Source organism: Ixodes scapularis, unplaced genomic scaffold, assembly GCF_016920785.2.
Source record: "Ixodes scapularis isolate PalLabHiFi unplaced genomic scaffold, ASM1692078v2 PGA_scaffold6__148_contigs__length_123643588, whole genome shotgun sequence".
Classification (NCBI taxonomy): Eukaryota; Metazoa; Arthropoda; class Arachnida; order Ixodida; family Ixodidae; genus Ixodes; species Ixodes scapularis.
The window spans coordinates 119,578,224-119,596,206 of NW_024609881.1; the positions used below are offsets into that span (position 1 = coordinate 119,578,224).

General features: G+C 45.2%; 1 pseudogene; it reads right to left on the reverse strand.

The window, feature by feature from the left end:
• Window positions 1–16,072: 16,072 nt before the first annotated feature.
• Window positions 16,073–17,353, reverse strand: LOC115311120 (annotated as a pseudogene).
• Window positions 17,354–17,983: the final 630 nt, after the last annotated feature.

Sequence of the window (17,983 nt, forward strand, 5' to 3'; positions counted from 1 at the left end):
AGGTTGAGCGTGTTTACTGCAGATTACGGTGTAGGGAGAGAGACAAGCCTATTAACCGACTTTTTAAAAATTGTATCGAATGAACGGTCTGTGCTGATGAAAGCCGCGCAAAAGTGTGCATTCGGTACTCTTGTGTTTGGAATTTCAAAACCTCAGCATGCACAAGATAATTGCGGCCGTACGTTTTAAGAAATCTGGATGGTGCACTTTTCAAAACAACACTCATGAAAGCTAGTAGCTTGAATTTACGGAAAGCGCTCGACGAAAGACGAGGCTGATAATCTGAATTGGCCTAAGAAAGCGTCGCTGTGACACTAGCATCGTAACCGTCATGCCCACTCCCACAACGCAGTCGGCATTTTAGGTCTAGCATATTTTCAAGCTCGTCACTCCCGGGCTTCCCCCCCGCATATTTCGGCTAATACTTCACAGTGCACAAAAGACAACACACAATAAAAATACATACACACAAAGAAACAACTCTCACGCAGCGCTGACTGTCAACTCTGGGATATATTAAACATCATCTTCGTTATATTTTACTCTAACGCACTAAAAAGAAGAAGAAAATAAAGATTAACGAAGAAAGAACACAGAAGTGAAAAGAAAAAGATAAAAAAGGAGGAAAAGGAGAGAAGAAAGTAAGTAAAGGAAGACACGGAAATAAGATACAAAATAAATAAAAGAAAAATAAAAATAAATTGAAAGTGGAAGGAATAAAGTCCGGCTACAGTAAAAGTCACTAAGTAGGTTTTCCCAAATAATCTAACTCTTTTTGGAATAAGGTAATCGACGGGGTACTAACACATAATCCATCTAGCAGGTCTATGCTAGCGGCTTCGATAATTTCTCTAGTCAGTTGGTTCGTGCTTCGTTCCAGTACCGTGCAATTGTTCAGAAGGAGAGAGCATCCACAATCTCTGCAATGAATGCCCAGGTGACCTGAGTTAGCGTTAAAGGCGTTGTTGTTATGTTCTCGAAGTCTATCGTTAAGACAGCGACCCGTCTGCCCGACGTAACGCTTCCCGCAGGTAAGAGGGAAGGAAGAGATGACTCCTTCTGCGCTGGAAACAAACTTAGTCTTGCGGCTTTTGTTGCAACGCTCTGGTAGATTACATGGCCCATTCACCCGCTTCCATAGGTTGGAAAGTTTTTGCGGAGCAGAGGAGACTACGTCGATGTTGACTCTATTGGCTACCTTCTTAAGCATGTGGGGCAGGTTGTTAATAAAAGGCACAATGACAGGCCTTGTAGTGCGTCCTTTTGTTCTGTGGTTTGTGGCTTCTACTTGCTTTACCTCCCTAAGGAGGCATTTAGATACTGAAATTAACAACGACAAAGGATATCCTGCTGAAACCAATTGAGGTATTTGCGTTTTGATGCTTTATGGGTCATGTGCACGCAGGATTGCTTAAGAGAGTTTTTTAGGCAATGTTTAGCAGTGCCTCTTTTAACAAGTTTTGAATGTGCAGAACTATCATTAAGTGGTGGCCTTTTTGCCCTGGGTTCGTAAGACCAGCAGATGTGACTGCTTAAAAAAAAACAATCGAAGGTCTAAGAATTATATCAAATACTCGACCGGAAGTTCGTGGGTAAAGTTTCACGGATCAAGGCATTTCGGCCCCCAAGGTGGGGAAAATGCTATCGTTGCTGTTAGTGAAACACAAGTAGTCATCCACGTGCCGAAGCACACGCACTATTTTTGAATGTCAAGGTTTTGCTGTAAGATTCTGTTGTGGAAGGCCAGAAAGAGGTCACTGAGCATTGGAGCTATACAGGAACCTAAAAATACTCCGCCCTTTTGTAAATATGTTAAGCAATTCCAGGTGGCAAACGTAGCAAGCAAGTAGGTAGATATTAGGTCCAGGAAACCCTTTATAGACACCCCTGCTGCATTTTGGAAGGCTACGACACCAAAGGAGGCAACAGTGTCGCAGTCTTGGGTAAGTTACTTTTAAAAAGTAATTCGTTACAGTTACAGTTACTTTCAGAAAAAAGTAGCGAAGTTACCGTTACAGTTACCGCAAGAAAAAAGTAACTCGTTACAGTTACAGTTACTTTTAAAAAGTAACGACGTTACCTTTCAGTTACTTTTCTATAACACAAAAAATTAGGAAAAACTAGAAAACGCCCCTCACCAAGTTTTATTGCATAAAATTAAAAAGTACGCTTTTTACTTCATATTGTAACTTACCAGAAGTTGCTTCTCGAAATTAGTGTTTGAAAATTTCCACGCCAGAGTAGTGGCGCAAATCAAAATCCGAAACATGCGCACTGCGGAGTACTGGCGCCAATCAAAACACGAAACATGCGCAGTGCCCTCCGCGTGTATTGTTGTTTCACGGTTGATTCACCCAATTAAAAAAAGTTTTCACAAAAAAAAAAAAAAGAAAAAAAAAGCCACAATTAAACCACATATAGTGCTTCAAGACACGAAGATGTAAGTGTTCAGTCACAAAGTACAAGCGCGCGCGTAAAGATAACTAGATTTATTTTTCATGAAATCTACACGTGGCTATATTCGGGTCGTGACTCGTGAGAAAAAAAGTATTCACAAGTTTTTGCAAGGCCTACTTCACACTCGAAATTTCGGAATAGACGATTTGAAAAGTGCAAGGAATATCTAAATTGTACCCTCGTTCAGTGATATATTATTCATAAAACACTGGAAAGTAACGACAAAAGTAACGTCGTTACTTTCATCGTTACCTCAGAAAAAAGTAATAGAACTACAGTTACAAGTTACATTTTAAAAAAGTAACTCGTTACAGTTACAAGTTACCAAAAAAGTAACGAAGTTACAGTAACGCGTTACTAGTAACGCGTTACTACCCAAGACTGCCTCTATGCACATCAGGAAACGATCTTGAGGTAGGGCATAATAAAGATCCTTAACGTCAATAGAAAAGGCCATGCGTCTACTGTTCTTTAGCTCTTAGACAAATTACAAGACATCATCTCAGCTCCTAATCAAATAAGCATATTTTATGTCGAGAAGATTTAGTTTTTCTTTGAAGGAATATAAAGATGGACTTTTGCCACGTGCCCTTTTCAGACACAATGACCTTGAGGGGGCAAACGGTTTTATGTGTTTTTGCATTGAAGAAATTCTCAAGGATAGATAGTTTACTCCGGTTAATTTACGAACGAAGTTGCTTCAGGCCAACCGGCCTGAAGCAATTGCTTTCCTTGGCTTTCGATTTTACTTAAGGAAATGTCATGATGGCACTGGAAAACGGAAAAAGAAGGAACGTCTGTGCTCATGCATTAAAACTTGTTTGGCACTAAGGCCTGTGCAGCCCTACAGTCCGTTTTCTATTGTTATCATGACATTTCCTTAAGTAATATAAAAAGCCGATTGTTATGTGTGACGCTTTTCTGGAAAGTGTTCAGTTATTACATATAGCAGGTGTTTCCAGTGCAGGCTGAGGACTAGCTCCTATCTTTCGTCCGCCAAGAAAAATAATTTTGATTGGAGAAAATGCGCGTTGAGCGCGTATGGTTGTGCATTAGTCCCAGTCAAGATACACCAACTTGGCAAAAAGAGTAATGGTTGCTAGTTCTTAGCAAGCGCTCCGAACAACGACCCACACTGTAAAGTCCCATGAGTGCTCTTTCATCAGCCAAGAGAACTTCTCTTCCACGGCGGCTGTCAACGAGAAGGACCAGATATTTAATCACAATAAAATTTTTCAAAATTTTGACCCGGATCAAGCCTATTCACCTTCAGCTTAAAGCTCACGGCTACTAATAATGATTCTCCATCACTGGCTTCCTTATGAAATCATTTACGCCTTCGAAAAATTGGACCACCGATCTGGAGGTATAGCTCGCACAAGTCGAAACCCAATTCTCTACGTACTAAATCACCTCGCAAACTCGCATGCTCGCTCTCGTGGTCTTCCCTTTTTAATCCAAAGTTGTGACCTAAGCACGAAATTTGGTTCCCGACCCGCCAGCAACAGACCTTTTAGAGTGCAGCTCTTAGGGGCCCGTTCCCGGCTTGAGCGGCGTTGGCGTCGCCGTCGGCGTCGCCGTCGCCGTCGGCGTCGGCGTCGGCGTCGGCGTCGGCGTTGGCGTCGGCGTCGGCGTCGGCGTAACCAAGGTCATCCCAAGGTCACGTGGCCCCCAAGGTCATCCCAAGGTCACGTGACCCCCAAGTTCACCCCAAGGTCACGTGACACCCAAAGTCACGTGACCCCCTGAAGTCACGTGACCCCCGAGGTCACGTGACCCCCCCCCCCCCGACGTCACGTGACACCCCCCAGGTCACGTGACCACCCCCAGGGGAGTGGAGACACATCAATAGTAACCAAGAAAGTAACTGCACTTTGCGTTTATGAGGAGCACAATTTGTGTGCGGTGAATTGGCGGCTTTATCTTACTATATCTGAGGACTAAGGAACTATTATCTGTGTTTGATGTATAGTTAAACGAAATTCCTTAGAAACAAAATAAAAAAAATGGGTTGTTTGCGCGAGTTTGTTCTGCAGTGGAAGAACTGAAGGCGCCATCAAGAAGACTGAACAGGAGTGAAGCCACCAGGAGAACTCAAGAATTGCGCCTTGCCACGGAAAGCCTATCGCCCGGTAGTTCTGAACGCTGTTTAAGGAAGTTTGCTTTCTGAGTTTTTGGAAGGTAGCATGCAGCCGGTTCGACGTGTTTCTTTCTTTGCGTTTCTTTATATTTATTTTTCAACTGCCTTTTGCTGTTTCAATTGGACCCCCCATTACCAAAAGTCATTCCCCAACTATCAACGAGGCTTCTGCCGTTACGTACACGTCATCTAGCGCGGAAAGGAAGCAAAAACGACGCTTCGTAAAGATCTCGCAGCGCCTTAGCTTGGAATATGACGCCGCTTCTTTCAAAGTACGGCGGAAACATCTTATTTGGGTACATCTCCTGAGATAAGTACCACCTTGAACTTGCGCTTTTGGCGACGCACGCTTCCTTGACGACCTTGCAGTGAATATGCAACGCGTCTGCCCCGACGAGCTTCTCTAGATAGCTCATTACTACTATCATGTTGGCTGCAAAGTCATCGTCTAACTTCACGATGTGCTTCGCGTGCGGGCAATTCCCGAGGGCCTATTTCATGGCGTAACCGACGTTGTGAGTTGGGTTTCGGTAGGCATCGTTTTCCGGTAACACCACGACGTCGCCGTGTTGGTAGGCTTCTTATTATGCTCGCTTTGCAACAGCCTTGTTTGTTGAACACACGATGGTCCACCAATAGTGCGTGGAAAAGGTTCTGTTTCCCGAACAGCTGCGCATGATTTCTCGATGACGAAAGTGTCCCGCGGCCGTGTGAACAAAAAACAAGAACCGTCGATTTTTCCGGCAGATTGAGACTGTAGAGTGGTCCGTGGGGTCGGAAGATGACTTGTGCTTTCTAGTGGAGAGTGCAGCCTATCGTGGTTCTTGCGCGGTATGTCCTCCGGGTTCAATAACTTATTGTTTTTGGAGTTCTTTAAATTTCGCATGAGCAAAAACGAGCCGTTTCTAGGTGGGGTTAGAGATTGTGCAGCTGTGGACAGTGGACAACGACTAGTGCTCCTAAAGCTTCTATCAAAACAAAGATCGTTTTTTTTTTTTGGAAATCTCGCCGGTGTCATCGACTGTGTACCTGAGAGTGAGAAATTCAAACTTTTTGTTTCTTTCGAAGCCCAGGAATGCAAACATCACGTTCCCGACAGATTCAACGTCTTCTATGTAGATATTACACAGCAGACTGTAGTAAGGTATGAGTTGCTTTCTGGTCATAGCCCGTCTGTGCTAATATACGTAAAGAAAAAAGAGATCTTCATTCATGTTTTTTTTTATGCTCGATATTTTCATCAAAGCTACAATTTTTGCAGCTTTTGTCAAATGTTAAGAACTTATGAGTGAAACTCTGGTTAGTCTGTTTGCATGGACACATTCAGTATCATATTAAGACGTTCTTTCTGCGCAAGGCGACATACTTTATATGTAAATGTAAGAAGCCGTTATAGGAAAGTTTGCATCTCATATTATAGTATGGTTGTTTTAATGTATCCTCGTAATAAGATAGCAACAACTATCGAAGGTTGTCTGACTTATCATCTATATGAATAGCTTCTCTCCCGGCGCATGATACATACTCAGTTATAACGCTGATTTTTGGTTCAATTACGAATTGATTCTCAGGTAGCTGTCTTGCTCCTCTACCGATGACAGATTTTAGCAAATCTTATCCTATGATTATAGGAAGGATAGAAGTTTACCTTGGGGATGAGGAAGCCTTGAGTAGTTCACCAGTAAACCACATGCATTCTGTTGAAGGGCACTCGTATCCTCTGCAGCTTTCGCTTTGCTAAAGTGAAAAGAGCGGAGGGTTTCGCAAAGGGGGGAGGGGATCTTGTACTGCTTTTTTTGTACCTGTAACGGACACCAAACTATAGCGCAACCGGCGACTACATTTTGTGGAAACTTTTCTTTCTGTCTGGTTATTTGCTCAATCGTTTTTGCGCTTGAAACTGCTGCACATCTTCCAGACACATGGACGCCGACTGCGGTCGTAGTTAAGGGCCTTGCCCACCACACACGGCAGATGTGATCCTGCGAGGAAAATATAATTTCAACATCGATGGCTGGCAGTACACCGACTGAAAGCAGACGAGCATACCGAGCAATGAAAACACATCCGCATTTCGAGTGCAGACGGCAAATATCTTATGAAAGTATAGGAATATCTTTTTAGGAATACAATACTAGAAAGGCTCTTCTCAGGCATCATGGTCATTTGACAGCACAAGTTTAGGGTGGTCTCACTCATTTCCTATAAGACTGACTTACGCTGCGGCATAATTTTATGCGAAATTAAAAACAAATGTCTTGGACTCTGAGTTGTATGTTTATCTACCTTACTAAACTCGGTAATTGTTTTATTGCGTTACATTTAAAACTTTCGTTTTGACGAAAACTCGACGATGTCTTTCGTTTATCAGCCACAGGGAGAGAGAAAAAAGGAGGGGAGAGGGGGACGCGTACTAAGCTCCCGTTGGCCCGAAGCGCTGACGTCAGCACCCATCAACCTCCTCTCCCTCCTTTGCCTCTCTCCCCGTACCTAACAAACTGAAACACACCACCTGGTTTTCGTGAAAACGACCCCCTTGGTTTTCGTCGAAGTCACGCGCACAGCAGGAGCGGAGCCAAGGAGGAACAGGCGCCGCGCAACACCAGATACGATAGGCTTAGTGCTGAATGAGATGGCGTCCTCAGAGAACCCGGGACACAGACTGCAAACGAGTGCCGCGTCAGCGCTTGGCTTCGAGTCGAGTTTGAACTTTGAGCCGAACGTTGACGTAACCGGCGTGTCCAATCTGGGCCCAGCGTTGGCCTTCTCTGATGAAGTCATCTCATTCAACTCTACGTACTGCTTTCTTATCTAGGAGGTGTGGCACCACGGCGCGGTGGAATGACCTGGCGCAGTGGCGAGACTAGGGTCAGCGGCTTCCGAGGCGGTATCCCGCGTGCTTCTCCCCCCCCCCCCCCCCCCCCCCCCACCCCCTCCCGTTTTCAATGCCCAGCTGCACCCATCTGAGCGTTGCAACCGCTTAAACGCGAAACCACGCACACTGGGGAGATGTTGCATTTGTTATATCATTGGAGGAATATAAATGCTATTCTCGCGTGGCGTTGCATTTTGCTGGGGTTATTTAGAGGTCTCAAATTAGACGCTCCGCGGAAGAGATATGCGCGAGATGGTCGTTCTGCATGAAGAAAAAGTAAGGGCGCAAACGAGCTGGTGTACATTGCACATGGTTAAAAAAAACCCGAGACTGCGGGTAAACGACACAACACTAAAAAGTCTCTAACACAGCTGAAATTTTTATTTTCCGAAATCTGGTTATATAGGCACTTTGATACAAAAGTAAAAAAGGGGGAGAGGGTGAGAACCCCAAAGAATGCCACTTTCCACCAATGTAACCTTTGACTAAATACAAGGACAACGGACCGTTGTCCTTGTATTTTTCAACCATGACGCTCTGCATGCCGGCTGCTCTAGTGGTAGTAAAAGCTAGAGCGTCGGCCCTTCCCACTCGGACTTTTAACGCTTCTCACAATCGAATCCATGTAATGAGAGCTTATAATTCAATGAAGAAGCTCTCTAAAGTACTTCCGGCTTTGAATCTGAAACCGACGGAATGTCGCGAAAGCAACAGCTTAGTCCTATCGTTTTACGATGTAATACAGGACAATACTGCTATGTATTGCTTCAGTCTGAGTCAGAGGGTTGTCAACCCAAAGGAAACATCTCATTTCTATGGAAAATATCCCTGTTGCCTCTTTGCGGATGACTGTGTTGTTTACAGGCAAATCACTAATCCCGATGATCACACAATTCTCTAGAGAGACCTAAACTCCATCAGTGCTCGGTGCGACAATTGGCTTATGTCTCTTACTGGTTCAAAATGTAATGTAGTAGCTTTCAGTCGCAAACAATCGCTATCACGTCATTCATATCTTTTATATAACTCGCCCCTCTCATTCTCATCCTCTTACAAATACCTTGGTGTTCATCTCTGTGACAACCTATCCTGGTATAACCACATTGACGCCATTAAAAGTTCTGCATCTAAAACACTGGGATACTTGCGACGCAATCTTCTCACTGCACCCACCATCTACACAAGTTAGCGTACGAGACATACGTTCGCCCTATACTCGAATTTGCTTGTGCTGTATGGAACCCCCACCAGAAATATCTTATCAATCAGATTGAAAGCATCCAAAATCGTGCAGTTCGTTTTGTAACATCAACCTACTCTCGCCAAGCAAGTGTCTTCTTTCTTAAAAACTCTATCCTCTTACAACCACTTGAAATACGTCGGACCGCTGCCCTTTTATGCATCATTCATAAATCACGCTATTCTAACCCTAACGTTATCGCCCCCCTGCTTGAGCCCCCTAACCGAACATCTCGTCGTTTGACTAACAGCCGAAGTTATAAGCGCATTTTTGGTCATACATCTGCGTTCAATATTTCCTCACTACCACGCGCAATCATGCATTGGAATTCTCTTCCTGATCACATAACCGCACTTTCCGACCCTACAGCATTCCGAGTAGCTGTTTTAGATTTTTTAAGTGCTAATTAGCTTCCGTTTACAGTAAACCTCTTGCCCAAATAATGAAGCGTTATATCTGCTTGAATCCTACAATTTGTATAATACATAATTTTGTTAGAGTGGTTTTTCAGTTGTGATATTGCTATCTTGTTCGTACTGTTACTTTTTTTCTTCTTTTAAGTGTTGACTATACTGTAATTTGACACAATCCCCCCTTGTGTAATGTCCAGAAATGGACCTTCAAGGTGTTATGAATAAATAAATAAATGTTTTATAAACACATATGAATCATACAAGATATATAACAACATATAAGAACCACATAACATAACTATATAAGCACTATATAAGATATATACGAACATATCAAAACCGTATAAGAAACTTGTGAGAAGTTTTATTATATAGTTCTCATATGGTTCTTATATGCTTTAGAGCGCAGCTCTTAGGCGCCCCTTTTCCGGCTTGAGCGGCGTTGGCGTCGCCGTCGCCGTCGGCGTAACCGTAAGGTCACGTGACCCCCAGGTCACGTGTGACCCCCCCTCTTCGAGGTCACGTGACCCCCCCGCCCCCTTCCCGAGGTCGCGTGACCCCCCATCCCCGAAGTCAGGTGACCCCCCCTAAGGTCACGTGACCCCCCCCCCCCTCAGTGCCCTTCCCTCCTCCTCCTCAAGAGCTGCGCTCTAATTCGGTGTTAGAGGAAGTTGTAACCGGCTTTCACTTTTTTTTAAAGGCATTTCACGCCTGCACTTGTTGCCAGTTTAAGCCTTTAGTTTTGACTTCTGGCTTTCCAATGTTGTGCTTTTTATATATCTTGATTGATTATTAGTTGTTTATTGGACACAAGAAATTTCTTATGCAAATGGTTTCTTACTAGGGAGAGGCAAGAATACAAAGGCAGGAGTGCCAAAAGTGCAATGTCACGGGTACTCACTCCGCTTGATTAATTCAGCCAACAGTAGCTCACCCACCAAAAATGAGGAACGTGGTGACATGCCTTTTTGGAACTGCTTGTTTGACCCCATCGACTCCTTCAATGGGCTAAGCATTCACCTCAGGGAAAATAAAGTGGTTCACACATACAGTACAGCGCTACCTCCGCACTATTAAGGCCGGTTCTGGCATGCAGCAAAGCGCTGATGTAGCATTGGTCACGTGTCGTCAGCTATTTATCGTCCGCCATGAGCAACAGTTTTGACGGTGCGATACAAAGCTGGTGAAGGCTCCCTTCGGCACGCGCTTAGCGCGAGATCAGCGCTTTGCTTGTAGCGCTCCACGGCATGTGCGAACAGGCACATGCAGTGCAAGGTTGTGGGAATTCCTTTGGTCTCCCTTCCTCGATGGCAGCAATAACGGCCGCGGGTCGGAACACTCGGCCTCCTTCGCCGGGAGCTCCGACCTGTTCGTGAGGCGGAAGGTCGCCTGGCTTGGGAGGCCCTCCTCTCACTCTCTCTCTCGGGGGGACCGATTTCCGTTCCCCCGCTCGGATGCGGATCACTGCTGACAGGCGAGGAGGTTTCGCCTCTCGTTTTCCCGCTTTCGGGAAAGGGACTCGTCCGGGTGACCGCGAAAGAGAGAGGACGTGTGTCGGCGACTTCTCCGATGCTTCCCCGGTCTTGGCTCTCCGGAACCCCGCGTCTGGCCAGGTAAGAACCTTTTCTTACCTTGCCGGCGCGGGGGGCATTTCGGATGGGGACATTTTAGTTCCTTTTAAGAGTGTTCTAATAAATGCTCTTGGACTTTGTCCTTACTCTGGTACGTGTGTCTTCTCTTCCGCTATATTCGAGAGAGTGAGACAAAGTAGACGATCATCGGCACCGACGGAGGTAATTAATCGAACCGGCCCGCGATAATGTAGCCTTAAACATCGTCTACATTGCCGCGGAGATGTGGGGACCGCGGGCTACTTGGTTTGACGTCTCCTTTGAGATATCGCCGCTGTTGAGACAACCCTTTGGTTGATCTATCGGTACCTGTGCTAGTTGGTAGCTAGCAAATCCCACAAGGTCAGCGCTGGAAATAGCGCTGACCTTGCTTATTTGGTGCTGACTTTGAACTATGCTCGTGATAAAGTGCAGATACAGCGCTGGCTCAAATCAGCGCAGCATCAGCGCTCTTCTTATGATGAATTCGGGTGGTCGCCTCTTTCCTTTGATCTTGGTTCAACAGAGCGCCCCCTCTTCGCCGCCACAGCTACTCTGGATCCTTTGCAGCCGATAACAACTGCTGGGCTTAGAGCGCTTTCACATTCTCGGACCAGTCACGATAGTAAAACTTCTTAACATTGAAAATTGATTAAAACAAATTACAGCGTGCGATGGACGATTGAGCAAAATTTACGCTTGCAACGTGATTGAATAACACATGTGTTGCAATATAAACTGATCTACGCATCAATATGTAAGAAATAATAACAATTAGAAACCTGCCCATCGATCTTCGCAAACGCATCGAATACCAAAGTTTGGAAAAAGTTGTCAACTCATCGGGTTTTCAACAGTGAACGCGCTGCGATCAGGGTTGGGCAGAAATACTCCAAAATGTATTTGGAAATACAAATACTGGAATACATTAAAATAGTAGCTAAAATACTGATACTAAGATATATCTGTAAAAATGTATCGAGATACGTACCAGAAATAAATTTTAAAAAGAGGCAAAAAGTATTTGGAAATACAAATACAGTAATACATTTTAGGGAGGGCAGAAATACAAATACAGAAATACTGATACTGCAATACATTTTCCAATTTTTTTGAGACGCCAACTGAGATGAAGCTTGAAGTTTGAAGTACATGTTTTCGATCCCGAAATTACTTTCCGTTAGGCTTGGCACTTTGCCTTGAAGGTAGTGGTTTCGGACGACAAAGAGTCTTCAATGGGTCAAAAAAAAACGTTCCATCAAGGGCTGACCGCGGTCCCTTCTATGACATCCTGTCTGTCTGAAGAGGAAATCCTGTCAACATTGATCACATGATGTCACGGTGGAATGAACTAGTATTCTTTATTTGCAGGTGTGGCCTTGAACATGAAACCTTACTACGCTGCTGTATGAAAGGACAATACGTACTTTCGCTGCAGGTTACCTCGTTCAAGATCGTGCATGCAGTGTCATTTGGAATTTTTGAAAATAGTGAACCACCCGAAGCATCTTCAAAACATGCCTTATCTTCTGTTTAGGGTTAAAAAAACGATACGGTAGCATCCCTGTTCTGAAGGTCCTTACTGCCGACCCTCCGCCACGGACGCACGGATTGCAGTCCTCAAGTTTTGCCTAGCATTATCCAAACAGAGACCTCGTGGATCGCGAGCTGATATTGCCGGCACAGGTGCGAGCTGTCCGAGAAACAGCGGTCTCGAGACGAGTCGCGGGAGTACGTAGTCTGGGATGGCACAGCGAGGCCACTTCTGGCCTCCTTCTGGGTTTCGGATCACCAGAGCAGCGGGTCACGTTCACGTCGGCTGAGGACGTACCCTTGAGCCGTGCAATGTTACGAGCGCAGCCGCAGATGCATTCGGATATGTGTTGAACTTCACAGCATGAGACTTCCTACTATTTCAAGTCAACCACCGCCAGGCTCGTGCTGCAACGAAATGTGACTCAGCTTTGCCGGCTGGGTGTATTCTGTACGCTAAGACGAGAGAGACGGTTAGCAGCGGGAATTGAATGCCACCAAACAATGACTCAAGAAATCCCTAGCTAAGGACCTGCTCCACTAAGATGCTCTGACTTCACTCCTGGCACGCCACCTGGTTCGAGTCCCCGACTACGCAACACTTCTCAGAAGAGGGAAGAGGACGCATAGAAAAATAGTTTGCAGAATAAAAAGGAACCTTGGTCAGCATAGTAGCAATGCCCGAGCATCTCCTTGACTCTGGTGCCCTCAGAAGTAAAAAAAAAAAAAAAAATGCGTTCGTTCTTGTTTCTTTTTTTTTTTTTTTTTCAGGGAAGAGGGGGGGGGGGAAGGGGGAGTATTTCTCAAGAAATGTAACGAAATACGTTTTATCCTTATTGTATCGCAATACAAAGAAACATTCCAAATGTATTTCAATACAGGAATACAGATACTGGTGAAAAAAATGTATCGCGATACAGAAATACAGACACGAAATGTATTTCTGAAATACTATCGCGATACATTTGTATCGCGATACTGCCCAACCCTGGCTGCGATATCGGTCATGCGCACGGCAGAACAGGCCAATATCAAAAAATTAATAAACCGCGTTTTCCTCACGGCAGAATGTCGTGCAAGCATCGCCCACAGGACATAGCATGTATCGCCATGCGACACAAATCACATTGCATTACAGTCGGCTCTCCCTTTATTTTACGACACAGACCTTTCAGCGCACCCTTACCAAACCTAAACATTCATTGAAGCGTACACAAAACCCAGTAAAACGGCGGCGAGCTCTGCGAACTGTTTCTTCATCGGTTCGGCCTAGCGGGTTCACCGCCGTGAGACGGACGATCTCGAAAAAGCACGGGGAATAGTTCCCACGTCAAGTTTTCCTGTCACGGGCACAAGGGAATGTCGTCCCGTCCGTTGTAATTCTCGCATCGTCGAATGCACAAGCACTTTGTAGAACCGGATATCCATCGCCGTCATGCCTGACCCCGCACACCACCGCAGACCACTGCCGGTTATCGTCAACAAAACCACGTGACCCCCGTCCAAGCACCACGTGACGCCTGCGCCGCTCCCCACTCCGACGGCTACAGACGGAGTGCTACAGAGCGCTCTAAAAGGGAGGGGCGCACTCGGAAACAGTGTTGCGGAGTTGCCACTCGGGAGTTGGAATGATTCCGGAATCATTCCGCTTTTTCGCGACCCCGGAATGGAATGGGAATGGAATGGCGGCAACGTTCAGGGGAATGGAATGGGAATGGAATTAGATGCCTTTTGCCCGGAATGGAATGGGCCAGGTTCTTTATATTTTATTTATTTATTTATTTACTTATTTCTTTTTTACGTTCAGCTATACTGAGCCAGTCAGGGAGTCGGTTGTTCAGAAATAAAATGAGCGGGAAACTGCGAACCCGCGTAAGGCCCTAGCAGACTTATGCGCAAAAGAAAAAAATGCAATACAAAAAACAAGCGTCAAAGCAAAAATCAGAGGGGGGAGGGGGAGGGGGGGGGCGGCGGTGGCGCCTTTCACTAGTGAAGTTCAGCACATATCCGAATGCGTCTGCGCCTGTAATATTGCACGGCTGGTACGTCATCAGCCGACGTGAACGTGACCTTCTGCTCTGGTGATCCGATACCCAGGAAGGAGGCCAGATGTGGCCTTGCTGTGCGGACCCAGACTTCGTACACTTTCGACTCGTCTTGAGCGCGCGGTTTCTCGAAGAGCTCGCACCTGTGCCGGCCATCTCAGGTCCAATCCACGAGGTCCCTGTTTGAAGGATGCTAGGCGAAACTTGAATACTGCCATTCATGCGTTGGAGGTGGAGAGTCGGCAGGAGGGACCGTCACAACAGGGACGCCACCATATCGATTTTTCAACCGTAACAGAAGATAACAGATGTGCTTCAGGATGCTTCAGGTGGTCCACTTTTCTCGAAAATTCCAAATGCAACTGCCTGCATGGTCTTCAACGAGGTCAGCTACGACGAAAGTATGTATTGTCCTTTCACAACGTGGGTAAAGTTTGATGTTCAAGGCAACACCTATAGGTTCAAGAATACTGGTTCATCCCACCGGGACGTCATGCAGTGCTGACAGGGGCGCCCTTATTGGGCAAGGAAGTGGTGATGTTTTGATGGAATTTATTTTAGAGGTCGAAGTCTTTTCGCATCACTGGTCAGTCAGACGGGATGCCAGAGAAGGTACCGCGGTCAATCCTTGATGGAACGTTTTTTATACCCATTTAGGACTCTTCGTCCGGAACCACTACCTTCAAGGCGAAGTGCCAAGCTTGGGGAACAGTAATTTCGGGACCAAAAAAAAAAAAAACTTCCACTTCAAACTTAAAGCCTCATCTCAGTTGGCGTCTCAAAGAAATTTGAAAAATGTATTGCATTATCAGTATTTATATTTCTGCCCTCCCTAAAATGTATTCTTGTATTTGTATTTCCAAAGACTTTTTGCCTCTTTTTAAAATGTATTTCCGATACGTATCAGGATACATTTTTATAGATATATTTGAGACTTGAGTATCAGTATCTTAGCAACTATTTTCATCTATTCCGGTATTTGTATTTCCAAATACATTTCTGAATATTTCTGCCCAACCCTGCAACGTAATGCAGCTGTCAAGTGACACTTTTAACGTTTAGGAATTGGAGGAATGGAATGGAGCGACTCAGCCATTCCAGGAGTGGGAATGGGCCCAGTGTCCCCATTCCTAGGAGTTGAAAGGAATAGAATTATCAAAACTCTAATTCCCCGGAATTGAATTGCAATGGAATGGAGGTGCCCATTCCGCAACACTGCTCGGAAAGAATCAGCCGATCAGGCCACCGCACTCCCGTTCCACCACCCGATCTCGCGGGCTCCGGAAGGAGCGCTCGAGAGCGCGCAGAAAGAACCACGCGTATTCGCCATTTGTATTGCCTTAGTGCTGCGCTGTATGGGTCAACCGACCTCAACAGTGCACCGCCGCCGAGTCAAATCCCTACGAATTCCTGATTATTCCGAGAGATTTGCGCTTCAGCTAACACGAATGTACTTGCGTTGAGCTAAGGTTCAAACTACGCTCGTATACATTAGGGAAATGAAAGGACGGGACAACCTTCGTGCTGATTAGTTTGATAAAAAGACGTGCCAGCCACGCGACGTAATAGCAAAAAGAAGTAAGCGGTTCTTAGAGCTACTAAAAATTGCTTTATATATCTGTTCATAAAGTTCTACGAAATCGGTTAATTTATCCACAAAAATGAAAATTATCCGCTACCTTTTTCGTGCGCAAGTCTTTCTGGCAATATTATCAATCATCTCATTTTAAATTTCTTTTTGCCGAATACGGCAGAAAGGTTAGTCAAACCGCGTAATATTACTTGGAGTTCGCCATAAATGTAAAAATCTATGGACCATGAAGGCATCCTTCAAAGCGTAGGTTTTAGTCGATGAGCTTTTTTTCTTGTTGACGGACGAAGCCGTGACATTGGACACTAGGCATCAACAAACTCGACTGTTTACTTACTCTTGCTTCAATCATTTATTTGTCATTTTTGTTCCTGGAAGTCTAAAAATAAATCGTCTTCTTTGTTTTCTTTTCTGCCGTTTTTTCCGTGTCAGACTTTCAGAAATAATTCTCCACGCCAGTTCGCTAAGCTCGGGGTAATATAGCTGACTAAACATAATTTTTCCCGACGTGACACCCAACCAATCGTATCCGGAGAAGGAAACTAACTTGTTAATTTCAATTAGTTTCACGCCAGCGATCAAGGACGAGTCACCGGTAACGTACACATCGTCGATTGGGTGGAAAGGAAGGTAAAATGAGGCATTGTAAAGACCTCGGAGTGCACTGGACTTAAACAAGCCGACACCTCCGGCACAGTACGGTGGGAACATCTTCTTGGGATACGTCTTTTCTGATAAATACCACTAGGATTTCACGTCTCGTACTACGAGCGCGTTCTTGTACACGTTGCAGTGACACTCTAACTTTTCACCTGTGGAATGCGCCCTCAGGTAGTTCATCGCCATGGACACGTTGACCACCATGTCGTCATCAAGTTTCACCACGTACTCCGCGGACGGACAGTTCTCGATGGTCCATTTCATACCGTAGACAAACTTGTAGGTCCGGTTTCTGAAGGAGTCCTGGAACGGTAACACCACGACGTCGCCATGTTGGGCCGCCTCTTCTTCCACCTGCTTTGCTGTAGCGCTGTCTGCGGACAGTCCAACGAAGAAGACGGTGGTCCACCGGTAGTACATAGAGAAATTGGTATTGCTCAAGTAGCTTCGCATGATGGCTCGGCGATAAAAGTTCCCAGGCGTCGAATTAACGAAAAATATGTATTTGGACCGCTTCTTGCAAGTGGAAACGGTGTTGTGGGCCGTGGGAAGATCATCCGTGTCTTCCACTGGGAAAGGCAGCCCCTCGTGTCCCAAGCGCAACACTTCCCCAGGGTTCCAGAACTTTCCACTGCTGGAGTTTGCGAAGTTCCGAAGCTGGACAGCGTAGCTGAATGGTGGTGCACAGTTTTTGTGCCGTCGTAGTTTGTATATATATGTCATCGTTGCTGTTATAGCAATGAAAATCCACAATATGCCCCGATATATCCTATATCTTCGATGTGCCATCCTCAGTGAACCTGAAAGCGAAAAATGATCATGTCGTGTATCTTTACTATAGGTACAGCTGCGTTTGGAGATTTGTGTTTGTCTTTTGTCGCCTTTGTTCACCCTTTCCATGGTTTATTATCGTCACAGGAACATAAACGTTATATTCCAGTTAAATTATTCCTTGTTGGAAAGCATTCCATAGAAATATTACTTGAGGAATGGGTCTCAACTTTATCGTTCCGGTGTTCTCAAATACAAGATATTTATATGCCTTAACGGCAACAGCCCTGCAATCTCGCAGTCGTTTCGTTGGGATATGAGCCTGGCTAATAGAAATACGTTAGTATATATAGACACCTTTTTTGAAAACAGACTGAGTAGTTATACAGATGTTTTCTTATTATAATGGACGACTCACAATATGGGCGCCTGGGGGGGGGGGGGGGGGGGGGGGGGTCGAGAGATGGAGATGTTCATAATTATGAGGCATGCCTGTATTTATATCTCTCGTCAGCATTTCTTAAGTCTGAATTTTTTTTGTGTATCTGTATAACGCACTTTTTTTTTAAATAAAACTGATCAGTACAGATCATTGGGCGAGTTGGTACTAGGTATTCAAAAACATGGTAGCGCTTGAGAAGAAGAAAA